Raw genomic sequence first — 17,345 nt, 5'->3', positions numbered from 1 at the left:
ATAAACATCTCACCAAAGAAGATATGCAGATAGCAAGTAAGCATACAAAAAGACTATCAACATCACTCCTCACTAGTGAATATAAATTAAAACAGCAACAGATATCACTAAGCGCCTATTAAAATGGCTAAATTCCCCAAACTGACAATATCAAATGCTAGTAAGGATGCAGACAAACAGGAACTCTCATCCATTGCCAGTAGGAATGCAAAAATGATACAGCTACTTCAGAAGACAGGCAGTTTCAGGGGCACCTGGTTGAGTGTCTGACTTTGGCCCAGGTCATGTTCTCACACCTCATGAGTTCGAGCCCCACATCAGGTTCTGTGTTGATAGCTTGGAGCCTGGAGCCTGCTTCAAATTCTGTCTCAGTCTCTCTGCCCCCCACCTGCTTGTGCGCTCTCTCTCTCTCTCTCTCTCTCTCTCTCTCTCAAATATAAATAAACATAAAAAAAAGGACAGGCAGTTTCTTACAAAACTAAACATAGTGTTATATAACCCAGTTATTGTGCTCCTAGGTACTTCTCCAACTGAATTGAAAACTTATATCCACACAAAAACCTACAGGCAAATGTTTACAGCAGCTTTATTAATAATCACCAAAAATTGGCAACAATCAAGATATCCTTCAATTTGGTGAATGTATAAAGAAATTCTGCTATATTCCTATGATAAAATATTACTTACCAATAAAAATTGGTAAGCTATCAAGCCATGAAAAGACATGGATAAACTTTTAATGCAATTCTAAGTGAAATAAGCTAATTTTAGCAGTTTACATACTGTAAGATCACAATTATATTGCATTCTGAAAAACTATAGAAAAAAAGATCAGTGGTTGCCAGGAGTTCAGGAAGAGACAGAGTCGGGATAAGTAGGTGAAGTTAGTTGGTTTTTGTTTGTTTGTTTGTTTGTTTGTTTGTTTGTTTTTAAACCACAGTACTATTCATGTGTGATGCTGTAATGATGGAGTTGTGAGATTATAGATCTGTCAAAACCTATAGACCTTTATAACACCAAGAGTGCACTTTAATATATAGGCAAATTATTTTTATTAACAAATCATTTAGAAGATCATGGGATTTCAGGAAGCAATGTAGACTGTGACAAAAGAATAGAAATTTACCATAATTGTATGAAACAGTCTCTCTGATAGAGATTGGAAAAAGGTGCTAATACAAGTAAATTTGGAAATTAGTGGATTCTAACACCAAAGACACAAGGAAAAATACATAAGCACTGGACTCTCATCAATAAAGTTTCTTTTTTCCCCATCAAATTCACGTTAAGAATTTGTGCAGTCCAAGTTCTTAAAAGGTTTGAGAAATCACTGTTCTTTAATGAGCATTGAAAGCATAAGCTAAGATTAATGTTAATATATTGTTTAATGTTAATATCTTTAACAAAGATAGGGTTCCTGTAAGGTGCAAAGACATTAAGAATGTCTGAGTCTGGGGGAGCCTGGGTGACTCTGTCTGTTAAGCAATATGATATTTCTGTATCTGTATATTGGAATTGAATGATATGTGAATGAATTATAAGGGAGAGAAGCCAAGTTTCTCACTGGTGGATTGGCAATTTATAGATTACTGAGGACAGGAGGCTAGAATGATCCGTATGGTAATGGATAAGAGTTGGAGACATTAGTAAGCATTCATGTGTAGGCAATTATGTGTGGAAACATTGTAGATCTGTGTATATACATATATTTGCTCTGTCAGCTGAGAGGGCCTAAAAACAGAAAAGACAGCCTAGCACTAATTAGTACATCTAACACCCAATCTTGATTTATTCTTTTTTCTTTTTAACGTTTTATTTTATTTTTGAGAGAGAGAGAGAGAGTGTGAGCGGGGGGGGGGGGGGGGGGTGGGGGGGTGGAGAAGGAGACAGAATCTGAAGCAGGCTTCAGGGTAGGAGCTGTCAGCACAGAAACCTGACAAGGGCTTGAACCCACCAGCTGTGAGATCGTGATCTGAGCCAAGCTTAACTGACTGAACCACTCAGGCGCCCCCCAATCTTGATTTCTAATGCCATTCAATACTTGATATTTTCTAATACCAAAGCTCCTTGGAGACATAGGTGTTTCTAGAACTAGAGAAGGAACTATTCAAGATGAGTTTGAAGTTCATCTTTATATTCTAGAAAGTAAGGGAGTGCTTGAAGACACACACACAAAGAGACAAAAAATTAGCAAACCCAAACCCACATTGATGGGGGAATGGCAGAGAGCCATGGGAGCCAACTGAAAGATCTCCTAAATGGGCAAAGCTAGAAAAAATTGACAACAAAATATAGTATTATTTGATTATAACTCAAAGTATAAAGAAAGTATCTATAGGTTTATACTGATATAAGTAAATAATTGAATAAATTAATAAATGGGGAGAAAAAAAGAAAAATCTCTAATGCAGAAATTTTATAATTTATGAAGATGTTCCACCCTAAAGGAGAGGCAGTGTGATTATTCCTTAAGTATGGCTGTGCATAGTAGTCACATTCTTACAAAGAATACTTAAAAAGTGAGAGGTAAGTAACCTTACAGTAAACTAATAAACATTATTTGAGCCAAATGATCAAGTTCAACATCACCAGTCATAAATCAGATTGATAGTATGTATGTACCTCTGATATGCTGTCATGAAATTGACATTGTACCTCTGATTTTTCTCTCAAAAGCCGTAACTCTAGTCTAATCGTGAGAAAAACATCAGACAAATTACATCCAAGAACTGTTTGTATGATCTCAATTTTCTAAATCTAAAGCTGTTCTAAAATAAAAGTTAGTTAAAATTTGACTACATTTAAAAATGCCCAATATAATCCACACCCTTATAATCCTTTATTATTTAATGTTTATTTTTCACTCTGTTCTGCACTGTATTATAGTGATAATTATAACGCTTCCAAATTAAATATGTATAATTATCCAGTGAAAATTTTCATGAATAAAGCCTTTTCTATTATGAGGACTATTTCTTTAAGGTATTTCCTTAGAAATGAAATTATCGGGGTGGTTAAGCGGCTGACTTCGGCTCAGGTCATGATCTCGCAGTCCGTGAGTTCGAGCCCCGCGTCGGGCTCTGTGCTGACAGCTCAGAGCCTGGACCCTGTTTCGGATTCCGTGTCTCCCTCTCTCTGACTCTCCCCTGTTCATGCTCTGTCTCTCCCTGTCTCAAAAATAAATAAAACGTTAAAAAAATTTAAAAAAAAGAAATGAAATTATCAAGTCAGTAGGTAATGTCTTTGTCTTTTGAAAGATAGTTTGTAGAAGATTTAGGCATGATAAGATTTAAATCTTAGAAGAAGTAATTGAATATTCATAAATTGATAAAATAAAAGCATTTTGTATAAACTATATTTTAGAATGCTTCTATAAACATAATTAAAATATATCCTAGCATAACTAAGCAGTATATCTAACTAATAATACATATAATCCCTTGTAGATGAGTTTTGTATTCTCCAGCTGTCTGTGAGATTAGAATGTGTACAGACAGCTGAAGAATGAATACTGCTTTTTGTGTTCCTTAGGAGTTATAGATGAGAAGGATTTACCCATCTCTGGACTTATTATATTATTATTAATATTTCCACTAGTTTTATGCTGAATAACAGTATGAATATTGTTTTGCAATATTCAATATTATTATTATTACGAGAGTACTTTGGATGCTGAAGTAGACATACATTTGTCCCCTAAGCAATACAGCATACTAGTTGCTTATTCAATTTCTACTCAGTCCTGTTCAGGGTAGCTGAATATTTTTCAGCAGAGGCACTCAGTCAGCTGAAAAATATTCATGTTTCCCAGCCTCCCTAAAGATGAAAGGGGTTTCTCCTGGGGATTTCTAAGGAAGTCACTTTCCTAATGCAGACACTACTCTTCATTCCTTCTTCTTTCTTTGCTATGCCTGGAACATGAATGTGAAACAGCTGTTTTGCATAATGGCCTATACCATAAGCCATGAGCATAAAAGCTATACCCTAAGCACAGTGAGTGAAACACTGAAAGTACCCAGGACTGTAGTGACATCATTAAACATTCTACCAGTCCTAAACTGCCTCCCTCTTACCTTCTTGTTAAATAAGAATGATAAACTTTATTTGGGAAAGTTGAAAAGTTAATTTGTTTGGTCTTTGTTACATGTAATTACTTAAAAACTGTGAAAATTACTGGTGGAGTTCAGCCTCCTCATTTTGTAGAGAAAGTAACTAACCCTTACTCCCCTCTTTCACTTTGTAACACCTTATCCAACATTATTCTTCATGTTGTCTAAAATCAGCTGAAATATTTACTGCCTGTAAACTATATATATATATATATATATATATATATATATATATATGTATATATATATATATAAATGTATACAATAAATAAATATAATATAAATTATAAATATATATTTACTGTCTGTCTTCCATACTAAAATGTAAGTTCTATGATGTTAAGGACTTGATCTTTCTTGTTCATCGCTATATCCCTAGCAGCTAGAACAATGTTTCTTATAACAGAGACATTCAGTGTTCCCTGAAGTAATGAATGAATCAGTGAGACCTCAGAGGTGTTCTGTGATTAGATCAAGAAGATGATTAAAATAGGAATTAAAATTCAATCTCCTCATAACCAGCTCAGTAATCCCTTATTATATTACTTGGTGCTGTGAGGCTCTTTTAAGTCATTGGATAGCAATGATAATTCTATACACAAAAACACAAATTTAAATAGCAACATATTACAATTCATTTGAATCTATTCTTCATGTCATCAAATTCTTGTAATATTTCTTCAGCCTTGTCCCTCATATAATGCTATTTTTGCCACTTTTCCTGGATTGCCTTGACTAGAAGTTCTAGTCAAGGGCTCTAGTTAAAGGGCTGTATACACAGATCTCTTTCTTGGAAAATCACAAAGCATATTAGCATATTAAAGATTCCTATACGTACTATAATTTAAAAGTCCCTTTGGGGCGCTTGGGTGGCGCAGTCGGTTAAGCGTCTGACTTCAGCCAGGTCACGATCTCGCGGTCGAGCCCCGTGTCAGGCTCTGGGCTGATGGCTCAGAGCCTGGAGCCTGTTTCCAATTCTGTGTCTCCCTCTCTCTCTGCCCCTCCCCCGTTCATGCTCTGTCTCTCTCTGTCCCCCCAAAAAATAAATAAACGTTGAAAAAAAAATTAAAAAAAAAATAAAAGTCCCTTTAACTTTACCTTAACACTTTCCATGTTTATTTTCTTTCATAATGCCCTGCCTATCTTCATTTTGTGGCTAACCTCTACTAAAACTTTGAAGGAATTAATGTTACACTTTAAAAAACTATGGGTCTTGACCACTGTAGTTGTAGTTGGGTATTTTATGTCCTTCAATTGCTTATGATAAAAACTTTGATGAGCGGCACTTGGGTGGCTCAGTTGGTTAAGCATCTGACTTTGGCTTAGGTCATGATCTCATGGTTCCTGAGTTCAAGCCCCGTGTTGGTCTCTGTAGTGACAGCTCAGAGCCTCGAGACTGCTTCAGATTCTGTGTCTCCCCTCAGTCTGCCCCTCTCCTGCTCATGCACTGTCTCTGTCTCTCTCTCTCTCTCTCTCAAAAATAAATAAACATTAAACAAATTTTAAAAAGAGGGCACCTGGGTGGCTCAGTTGGTTAAGTGTCTGACTTCAGCTCAGCCTCAGGTCATGATCTCACAGTTTGTCAATTCAAGCCTTGTGTCAGGCTCTGTGCTGACAGCTCAGAGCCTATAGCCTGCTCCAAATTCTGTGTCTCTCTTTTGCTGCCCCTCCCCTGCTCATGTTCTGTCTCTCTTTCTCAAAAATAAACATTAAAACATTTTTTTAAACTTTGATGTGCATTGGTATCTGAGGATAAAAAAATCTTACTCCTTGCAAGTGTTTTCTTATTGGGCTAACTCTCCCAGCTATTTGATTCATGCTGGTCAGTTCAATGCAGGAACTTCTGGATCACTTTCTCCTGCTAGTAGAAACAGTACTAAAAATGCAGCCTATTTTCCTTTTACACAAAGATTATGACCATGACTACCACCACCACATCATCACCATCACCATCACCATCATCACCATCACCACCATCATCACCATCACCACCATCATCATCATCATCACTACCATCACCATCATCATCATTTTTGAGTATTAAAGTTGGAATTACACTAGTATTTTTAAGCCAATAGTATTTTTAAACTAGTATTATTTAAACAAATAAACATATTTGTCTTTTAAACAGGGTTCTAATAAAATTATTTTAAATGATCAGGGTGAAATTTAAGGTTATAAAGTACAGTTTTTCTTGACTTCAGTGATTCTAAAAGTCTATTTAAATTCTTGCCCACAGACACAAATACCCATATACTCAGACACACACACTTCCCCCCCCCAATAGCTGTATGTATTCTTTAAAAAAAAAAATCAAACTTTTCCCTAATTGGTTTGCTACATCACAGCCTAAAATAGGAAGTTACTATGGCTTCTTCTTATTCCCTTGTAAATGAGAAAAGATTTAAAAGGCATCAGCTTATTGAGGGAGCAGACTGTTGACTAGACCACTTTAAAGTTTACAGGTCTTAAGAAGTAGGTAGTCAATATGTTTTAAAAGAACATAGAAGCATTTTTTTTGGCCAGCCAATAATGACTTAGAGAATATTATATATGTAAGTGATGAATCATTAAATTCTACTCCTGAAACCAATATTACCTATTACACTATATTTTAAGTAACTAGAATTTAAATACTTTTCTGAAACAAAAATAAAATACGTAGAATCAAATAATAAGACTCAGCATTTCTCATATATATATGTATACACACACACACATACACACATATATATCACTTCTATACTATCATGAAGGAAAAAATAAAAAAAATAAAGAAAACCTTATCCTTCATCTTCATAAAATCCTAGATGCACCCTACCTTGCTCTCTGTACTAGTCTGCAAATTGTCTTCCATTCTGTATTATTTAGGAAGTTGTGTGTATGCTGTAACATCATATAGAGTGAAAGAAGAAAAATAATACAATTTATATAACTTTGTTTCAAACAAATAAATACATTTCTACTGTCTGGAAAAAAAGAATATTGTTGATCTTTAAATTAGCATTTAAATGAGAATCTCCAGAGATTTATTTTCTAGGATATTGTTAAAAGGATCTGATTTAATTAGACATATCTGAGCTTTAATCCACCACTTTGCCAAATTCAAAATAGTGAGTTATGTTAGGACTTTCTTCTTGGCTTTTCTTTGTTCTGGTGATTCTGCTCAGAAACCATGGCTTTAAATACCACCAGATTACTCCTAAGTGTGCATCTCCATTCTTAACCTCTGTTGAGCTCCAGACTTATATATCTAAGTGCTTCCTTGTACATTTGTCTCTCTTTGGAAATATAATGGACATATCAAGCTTAAGATTTTCTAAATAGAAATCTTACTTCTATATACTGCCACAACACTGTTTTCCCTTGTTTTCATTATTTCAGAAATGCCCAAACTCAGTTGCTCAGAACCACGACCAATTAAAAATTTCCCTTTATTCTTATATTCCATTTCCAATCTATTACTAAGTCCTATGAGTGCTTCTTCCTAAATATATTCAAACCTGACAACTTGAAACCACTTGTACTGATAAACCGTGATCTAAGCCACTTTTACTTCTCTTTTGTTCTATTGCTTGTTGCCCTTCTTACGGGTCTCCTCAGTCCATTCTTGTCCTCTTGTGGTCCCTTCTTCATATTACCAAAGTACTCTTTCCAAAGAGTAAGTCCTATTGTGTCATTCTGCTCTTTAGTGGCTTCACAGGTCAATGAGAAGACTGTCCAAGTCCTTACCATGGCCAGCAAGTCCCTACATAATCTGGTTCTTGCTTACCTCTCTCACCCTTTCTCCTATCCTAATGTACTTACTGACTACATTTCTGCAGCCTTATTTTTTTGTTTTTTGGTTTTTTTTTCTTTTTTGGTCCCTTAAACACAACATGCTCATTTCCTCTTGGGACCTTTGTGCTTGTTATTTCTTCTGACTCTAATACTCTTCTCACGTACAGTCTCCTGGTCATCACTGAAGACTCAAATCATTGGCGCTTCTCAGAGAGGTTTCCTCTGATCACATTAACTCCAGTAGGATCCTGTCCACACAAATCCCTTTATTCTGTTGCCATGCTCTACCTACTTATATACATGTTCAGTATCTATGTCCATTTGAATATATCTTTGAGGTCAAGGAATTTGATGATTGTGTATCCCTAGGGCCTAACAGAGAGCCTCTTGTAACAGGTGCTCTATAAGAACTTGTTGACTGTGAATAAATATAGATTGTTTCACTTAATTCTCATCTTTCTCTAATCTCTTCCTTCAAATCACTTTCTTTCCAAATTAGACTTCTAGAAACACTGATTTCTTGTGTTCAAGAGCACAATAGCTTCCTCAAAGAATAAACTTCCACATTCCTCTTCCTGAATTTCAAGATACTAACTTCCTTAACCCACTTTTCTGGAACTTTTAGTCACTCTTCCCCAAAATGAACCTTGGCAGTAACACTAATTCCCCTGTCCCTGAGAAAGTCTCCAGTCTCTCATCTTTGCTATCCCCCTCTCATTCGGGATTCTCACCCAATTCCACATGGTTCAATTTTCCTTCTTTCACTAAGCACTACTCCAACCTATAGAAAGCTCTTCCTTTTCTGCCATATGTAACTTATTTTTTATATTGTCATGATGTTGCTAGAACATATCCTTATCCTATTTTATATATGTGTGGGTAATCCCCTGAAAGTAAAGACTGAATCTGAATACTAAAATGTACCCTTAATCTCTTAGCTCGATGTTTCACAGATAGTACATCTATTTGATTCTAGTTTCAATAGACATAGTAACAAAATTATTTATTTGCTGTCAACACTTATTTACTGTAAAAAAAATACACATATAGAAAAGCACAGTGATGAACAAAAGGCAACTGACATTTAATCTCATTGTCAGGAAAACAATGGAGTATAATGGTGAAGATTGTGGATAACTGGAGTCACATAATTCACCTAAGGAGGACAGCCATAGCACATGTCCAGGGCCTATTACTGTATAAATATGGAGGCCCAGTGTTCGCTGAACTTGCATTTTATTTTTTTTCAAGAAGAACCAGAAATGCAAATGTATAGCTTTTATCTGAAATCACACAATTTTAAATGTTTAACATATCTGAGGCCCAAATTTGCAATCTTCATTTTGTACTTCTGCAATGCTGACTCAGAGAATATCCAATGTTGTTAATTAGCTGAATTCCAGGAGTCCACAATTTATTTTGCCCACTTTATCTTCATTTTTATTTTTACTTAGAAACTATTCCTCTTGTGTCTCCTCTCCCATACTATTCTTAACAATTTACCAAAGTTTTAAAAAAATATTTAATATGTGTTTTTTGATGATGAAGATAGAAAAATTAGAAAATACTGGAAAGTATAAATAAAAATGTAAGAATAATTCTACATATTGCTATCTTTTTATTCATTTTCTTTTTATATTTAGTCTATGGCATATTTAATTAACATAGAAAAGTCACTAGATTTATTTTTCATGACAGAAATTCTCCATGAAATTAAATACTCTTGATAAACATTATTTAAATGTCTGCATAGATTTCTATTGTGTGGACATACCATAATTATTTAATTAATAATTATTTTGATTTATGTATTTATAAGTAATTAATTATGATTCATTTCCATATAGAGCTACATGTCTATCATTGGACAATTAGGTTGTTTCCAGTTTTTTCCCCATGAGCAACTTTGCAATGAACATCTTTGTACCTAAACTGTATTTTCAATTATTTTATTAGAAGCAAAGTTAATAGATCCCAATATATGAATATTTTTGAGGTCAAATTTATTTCCAAAAACATTTTGCCAATTTACAATGCTGCCGGCAGTGAGGGTATATATTTTACTATATCCAGAATATTTGGATAATCTCATTAAAAAAAAAAAAAAAAGAAAAAGGTAACTGATGATTCTACGTCTCTATCCTCTCCTCCGGTCTTCTCTTTGCTACTGACTTATTTTGGCAGATGACCTTTATTCCTATTTAAAATGAAAATTGAGGATTCTTATCTCTCTCTCTACAGTTACCCATACTCATTCTTATTCCTTTCCACTTGCCTCAATAAAAGAAATTACTTTTGTTTTCAGCTAATACTTCCGCTTATACTTTAGCACTCATGTTTTTCCATATCCTCCAACACTGTGCTTGATTTCAAGGCCACACCTCTGCCTTCAGTGTTTTCAATATCTTCCTCTCTTAGGTTCTTTCCTCACAGCTTATAACAGTATTTGAATTTATTTTATTAAAAAAGCCTTTTGTCATACTTGTTTTCCCTTCTAGTTGCACTCTTATTTTCTTTTCTTTTCTTTTACAGCCAAGTTTCTTTGAGTGGTTTTAACTCCCCACCTTTTTTTCCACTTCTAAGACTTTCCTGAACATGGATATCCCTACTTTTCTGGAACAAATTTTGCTCAGATCACCAGGGATCTACTGTATGTAAATGCCATCTAGGTGTACTTTTCTAGAGATAGGAGACAGACAGATCTAAGGAAGTCACAGCCGAATTTCAACCTCAACAGGATTACCAGTTGTGGCCAAGGATTGATAGAAATGGGAGAGAAAGAAGACTGATATAGTCAGAAAGCGCACTGAAGAAAGTAATAATAACGACGTAACATGAGTAGTTTTAGGAAGCAGAAACCAAACGTAGTAGCAGGAAACTAATCAGGGAGAGAAGAGACCACTGCAATCACAGGTAGGGGACCAGAAAATAGCTGAGATTAACAAATGTGATGTATTTATTCATTCAGTTATTTAATTAACTCATGTCAAACACTTCCTACACATTAAGCACAGGGAATATAGCATTTTAAGGGGTAGATAATTCATTGTCAATATCAGTAGAAGCAAGAAATTTGTAGTTTGCAAAAACTGCAGAAACAGTTTGATCAGGAGTCTTCAAGGGGACTTAGGGGACAAAGATGCCTAGTGACTGGGGCATAAACGGATCCCAGTTATCATCAACAACAGAAAAGGCAACTGGAACTCATTTTGGAACAATATAAAGCATGGAGGAAGGAAATAATGATGTTAAAAGGAATAAGGAATTATAAGAAAGACAGGGAAAACCAGAATCAGTAGATGTTTCAAAGGTGGTAGTGATGAGGCTGGAATGCTGGGACATTTATTCTAATAAAAGTTCCTTTGGAAAGCCAGTGGAAATCACAGTCAATCTGAAGTTTTATTCTGTTTTAAATAAAGACTAGATAATGCCAATACAATCATTTGTTTGCTTTAAAAGTATTCTCTAATACAGGGGATAAAGTCTTCATAAAATATTCAAATAAGTTATGTTGGTTTATAGATATTAGTTTCCATTTTGGGACTGTAAAGCTAATGCAGACTGCATGACATCAGATCCACTCAGATTTCAAGATTTCTTTGACCCCAACAGATGTAACACATTAGAATATCCTAGTGTAAATAAAAGGGTCCAGACATACTGTTCTACATCAAAAGATTTCTTGATGGAGCCTATCGGAATACATCAGAAGCAGATCCATCAAATGTCACTTGAAATATTTCAGAGTATAATCTCTCAAGAGAAAATAATTTCCATTCTAATTAAGCTTCCTGAATTTGAAATCCAGCCAGAACGAGACAAATCCGATCAGAGTCTTCTTCATTAACTTAAGATCCTAATGATATGCCCATGGGAAACTGGATGGCTGCAAGGCTGACCAGATAATTTTCCTTTCTTCAGTCCCATTGCCCCCAGCCAAATCAATAGAGTGGCAATTCCCACCAATCTCCAAGCTATCCACAATGGTCAGACCAGGTACACTGGTGTCCGGTAACTTTGTTCCGTAATCTGAGAGCAGGCTTAGGGAATCAGGCAGTAGGCATGTGCAACATAATTGGCTGTGAATGAGAAGGCATTTAGTGACCAAAGATCTCTCTGAGAACTGTTTTGGTGGTTGGGGGTAGTGAAAAAAGTTAGATAATGCAGTTTCAGTCTGAGATAGGGAATGCTTAGTTTTAGACCTTGGAAGCACGTAAGTAAGGAAAGATAATGTGAAGTAGAGATGACCTTGAGCAATGACATAAAAGGTCAAAACAATCTTTGAACCTCAGTGGGTCCTTAACATGAATATCCACATACCTAATAATTCTTAATGGATTGGCTAACAGATTGACTGGTTTACTTGCCAAATGCAACCCTTACAATTATTATTTTAAATCTTACAGGTTCAATAAGAAGCCTTTGTCTTGGGGAAACTGAATTTTCCTGCTGAGATGGTAGACCATACTTGGTTCTGTTTCCAGTTCGAAATAGTGCCATATTTATCAAACAACACTTTGAAGTATCATTTGAGAAATTTATGGGATCTTCACTTTTCTTATTTGTAAATGATGTAGTATTTAATATATCCAAATGAATTTATACAAATAAATGCACATTATAAAGCATAATTTGGAATACAAATATAATGGGAAATCTCATTTTAATTTTTATCCATATGAACTGTCCTGTTACAATGTATAAATGCAAGAATATATCTTCATGTAAATATTTTCAATAAAAAAATGAGCAAAACCATCCTTTCAGTGTTTGCTGGATTAACTCTAAATTATTTTGTTTGCCTTCAGGTCATTAGGGATATTACCACATTACTTTAACAAAGTAACATTCGATTTTGCAGAATTTAAAATGTATTCATAAAATACGTTATTCTAAGGTTTATAGAAGAATCTTAAAGTCTTGAAATCTGAGGTTCTTGTTCTTTTTTGTTTGTCTGTTTGTTTACTTATTTATTCTGTGAGAGAGAGAGACAGAGAGGGAGAGGAAGCAGAGCTGGGGAGGGGCAGAAAGGGAGAGAGAGAAAGGATCCCAAGCAGGCTCTGCACTGTCAGCACAGAGCCTGACTTGGAGCTTGAAATCACAAACTGTGAGATCATGCCTTGAGCCAAAATCAGGAGTCAGACGCTTAACTGACTTAGCCACCCAAATGCTGCTCTCAGGTTCTTAAAGCAAATGTTCTTCTCACATACCTCAAATTATATCAATGAGAAGAGACCCTATATTTTCATGGTTCTGAGCATAAATTTTGAATTAATCAGTTTGCTGGGTTTATGCTCTAGTTTTACTACTCGTTAACTACACATTACTGAACCTTTATGATGCCTCGTTTTGTTCATGTGAAGACTAGTTATAATAGTAATGACAACCTGTAAGTGTGGTGAGGATTAATGAAATTAGGAAATCGTTAAAACAGTAACCTACAGGGGTGCCTGAGTAGTTCAGTCGGTTAAGTGTCTGACTCTTGATTTTAGCTCAGGTCATGAGATTGAGGCCAGTGTTGTAGGACCCTGTGCTAGACCTGGATTGCTAAGATTTTCTCTTCCTCTTTTTCTGCCCCTCCCCTGCTCTTGTGCACACAGATGCCTGTGAATGGCTCTCAAAAAACAAAATAAAAATGAAGCAAGACAAAAAGAAAACAGTAACTTACATAGTAAGTGTTAGTATCATAAAAATCTCTCTAGAGTAAATAGGTATTCCAAGGGGCTTGGAAGTGAGGTATGCCTGGAGTGGAAATCATAAGAGAAATGATTCATATGTGTTGGGCAATGAGTGTATGACACATGAAACTGTCTGCTTCAGGGTAGAGATATTAAAAATAGAGTGTGTGCTGCTACCCTTGACACATTAAAGCAGATTGAAATTGCACATAATATAATACATGTAAGTGATGAGGGAGCATAAGACAAGCTGACAGGCTCCCAACCCACCCAGGTGAGATTTGTGTGCTATTCCTCAAGCACTCCTGGTTGCCCAAGAACAAAGGAAAGGGGAAAAACAAATGGTTAACTGATAGAGATCATGGTCCTGCAGGACCGAGTCTCCATCTATTTACAAATATCTTAGTAAATCCCAAGAAAAAGGCAATCTTATCAATGGCCTAATCTCCAGCAACCTATAGACTCCGTTTCCTGGAGCCCCCAACATCACCCATAGTGATGTGGGAAACACAGGCAGAAGGAAATGGCAGATAGAACTAAATTTCCTTATGACCTGCAGCCTGTGGACAAAAACTAGAGGCTGGCAGAGTAAAACATTTATCCTGAATTTCCCTACTGTCTTAATGCTAATGTGTTGCTAGAGGGAAAACAACCTTCTCTTGACAATAGCTAGGCCTACAGTATCCAATGAGTCTTCTTTAGCATATGAAAATCCCATTGGAAAGTTCCCCTGGACTTTACCTCCCCCAACTCCTTAGTATTTAACCAGTCTCTCCTGGTCCCAGGGCAGCTCTTTTTGTTGGGTCCTGTCCCCATGCTTTATAATAAGATCACCTTTTTGCATCAAAGACATCTTCAAGAATTCTCTCTTGGCTGTTGGCTCCGGACCCTGTGAACCTCATTATCACCCCAAAAACCTCATCCGTAAGTATCCACTGTCCCAATTTCTTGCTCAAGTGAAATGTTCAGAGGCTGAGAGAACCCTGGGAGACCATCGAAAGTCTCCATAACGGAGTTATATAAATAGCCCTATGCCTACTCCAGGTCTGTCAGTCCAACACAGACTATTTACATTGCTGCATCTGAAATTCCACAGATCTCTGATGTTCAACATTCACTTTAACAAACATCCATGTAGGTGGCATCTGATGATCCATCTGACAAGTATTCTCCATTCTTCTAGCAATGACCTCCTCCCTTCTGCTTGGCATGTAGCTGGACTAGTGAACCAAGGTGTCCCATTCTTCTTTAGCCAAGAGATCAGCCGGGACTTCTTGGAGTAGCTTTATAAAATTTGAAGTGGAGTTCATGAGCAAACAGCTACGGAAGAATTCTTGAGATATTTTTGGTACAAAAAGGTGGTTTTGTTCTAGCACAGGGACAGGACCCCTGGGCAGAAAGAGCTACACACAGGGATTGTGAGGAGTGACTGTTTGTGTACTTTTAAGTTTGTGGAGGGAAGAGAGTTAAAGATAAACTAAGTTTCTAAGGAATTTCTGTCTGCTGAAAGCAGGGTCTTACAGGACCCTGAAGATTTAGCTATTGTGAAGATGAGGTTGCTTTTAGTTTTTAATGAAATGTAAGCTTTAAGGCATTAAGGCAGCCATAAAATTCTGGAGGAATGTTACACGCTGCATGTCTCTGATATCTACCGGTGGGCTGCAAGCTATAAGGAGATTTAATTTAAACTGCATTTTTCTTCCCTTTGTGTCCCTTATCATTTCTGACTTAGTTACAAATAAAACCCCAAAGCGTAAATTTAGAGCCCTCTGGAATTTTGCCATGGTTCGGACCTGAGTAAAATAGCTTTCTGCTGGCTGTTCCCAAAGAAGAGGGACTCGTCCTCCCTCCTCTCTGTCCCCACTTCCTGGTTGTGCCAGTGTGTCAGCCTCAGACCCACATGAGTCCAAGGGAGCAGCACTAGAGACTGTGGAGATTCCAGGCCAGCTCTGCTCCAGGTTGTTCAGTTCTGGGCCTGATCCCTGGGGCCCAGGTCAGCTCAATTCAGCAATCAGAGGGCCAGGGGCACTTTTCACAGAAACACTCTACTCAGTTAGGCAAGATATTTTATAAGCTGAAAAATCTGTGGGGATATTGCTTTTTCCCCACAGAAAACATGTTGGGGAGACAATTTGTGTGTGTGTGTGTGTGTGTGTGTGTGTGTGTGTGTGTGTGTGTTTTCACACTTCTTTTCCTTCTAGGCCAAATAAATTCACCCACGACCCATGTCATAAGTTCTGTCTGAAAGCTGCATCTATCTGCTTCCCACAAAACTGTCACACTTCTTGATGGAGACTTTTCTGGGTATCTTTAGCAAAACACCACTTAAATTTACATGTAACTGAATTTAGAGGTATACCATCTTTCCATTAGAGTACTACAGTTTATTTATCAATTAGAATTTAAAAAAATGAAAATATTTAGTAAAGCCAAAGGCTCCTGACTTTTGGTTCATTCTGTAAATATAATTTTGAGCACATTCTTGTGCTTGAAATTAGGGCAGGCAGGGTGGCTGGGCAGGGCAAATGATTAATATAAGAGTTTCTACCCCAAGGAGTTAATACTCAAGCAGAGAGTCTAACCCATGCATGATTAGCTGTAATACAGAGGACACCCTTTAATGCTTACGTAGTCCTACTGGGTTTTAAAAGAGGAATACAATAAGCATGTTGTAGAGAAGACAGTGTCTTGGGTATTATAAAGGCCTAAAAAACTGTGAGACACATGAGAACCTTACCTAAATTCTAGTAGATTAAATGAAAATTAGAGAAAAACAACTGTATATTTATCAAACATCTGGAGAAGAAATAACTTTTTATGTCAAGGAAAAAAAGTAGATCATAAATGAAAACATTTACAAATGGAACTACTTATTGTGATGTTTAAAATAGTTCAGTCAGGGGAACCTGGGTGGCTCAGTCGGCAAAGTATCCGACATCAGGTCATGATCTCACAGTTTGTGAGTTTGAGCCTCACATTGGGCTCTCTGCTGTCAGTGAGGAGCCTGCTTGGGATCCTCTGTCCCCTTCCCTCTCTACCATTTACCCACTCTCTTTCAAAAAATAAACATTAAAAAATTAAAAAATAAAATATTTCCATCATACGAAAAATTTTAAGCAACCAAAATAAAAATATAGAATATAGACTGAGAAAACAATGTAGCTATTATGACCAAGAGAGGATTAACAATTTTTATATATAAAGTGTTCGTACAAACAAATGTCACAAAGGCCTCAAAAGACAAATGAACAAAGGATTTACGTGGATGTTTAATAAATGATGGAATTCAATTAATAAACACCTATTTGAGAATCATGTTCAATTTTACTAGCAAGCAAAATAAAAATTAAAACACAAAGTATCACATTTTGCTTATTACGTCAGTAAAAGTTTAAAACAAAAATAAATCAGTAGTGTCACACTGTAGTACGTTAAATATTCGTTAATGAAAAAATAAAAGAGCTATACTGATGTGTGGGGAAATAGCTTATACTTACATAAATGGTTTAGAATAAAAGCTTAGGGCAGAAAGCGCCACCACGGGGCGAAAACACCCAAGGTTAGCTAATGAGATATTATAATGGGACCAGGAGTAACTTGTTACATCACCTGCAGGAAATTACTTTCCATCTGGAGCCAATGTATCTTGATCACAAACTCCACTTGCTCCCTACCCGTTGCTTCTTACTCACACAAGTTACTAATTACTGTCGGATTGTTTTCCTCACATTCACCACGTGGTAATAGCTTGTGAGCTCAATAAATACGGAGACGAAAT

General features: G+C 36.2%; 1 long non-coding RNA gene across 3 annotated transcripts in view; it reads left to right on the top strand.

Annotated features, from left to right (window-relative positions):
* Positions 1-12,647, top strand: part of LOC102899156 — a 45,975-nt gene extending 33,328 nt beyond the window's left edge. For all 3 annotated transcript variants that reach the window (XR_006599216.1, XR_440504.5, XR_440505.5), the window contains one exon: positions 12,296-12,647. This is a non-coding gene — a long non-coding RNA (uncharacterized LOC102899156). The remainder of the gene's footprint in view (positions 1-12,295) is intronic.
* Positions 12,648-17,345: the final 4,698 nt, after the last annotated feature.

The sequence above is a fragment of the Felis catus genome, chromosome B3 (assembly GCF_018350175.1).
Source record: "Felis catus isolate Fca126 chromosome B3, F.catus_Fca126_mat1.0, whole genome shotgun sequence".
NCBI lineage: Eukaryota > Metazoa > Chordata > Mammalia > Carnivora > Felidae > Felis > Felis catus.
This window is presented reverse-complemented; position numbering and strand designations above follow the sequence as displayed.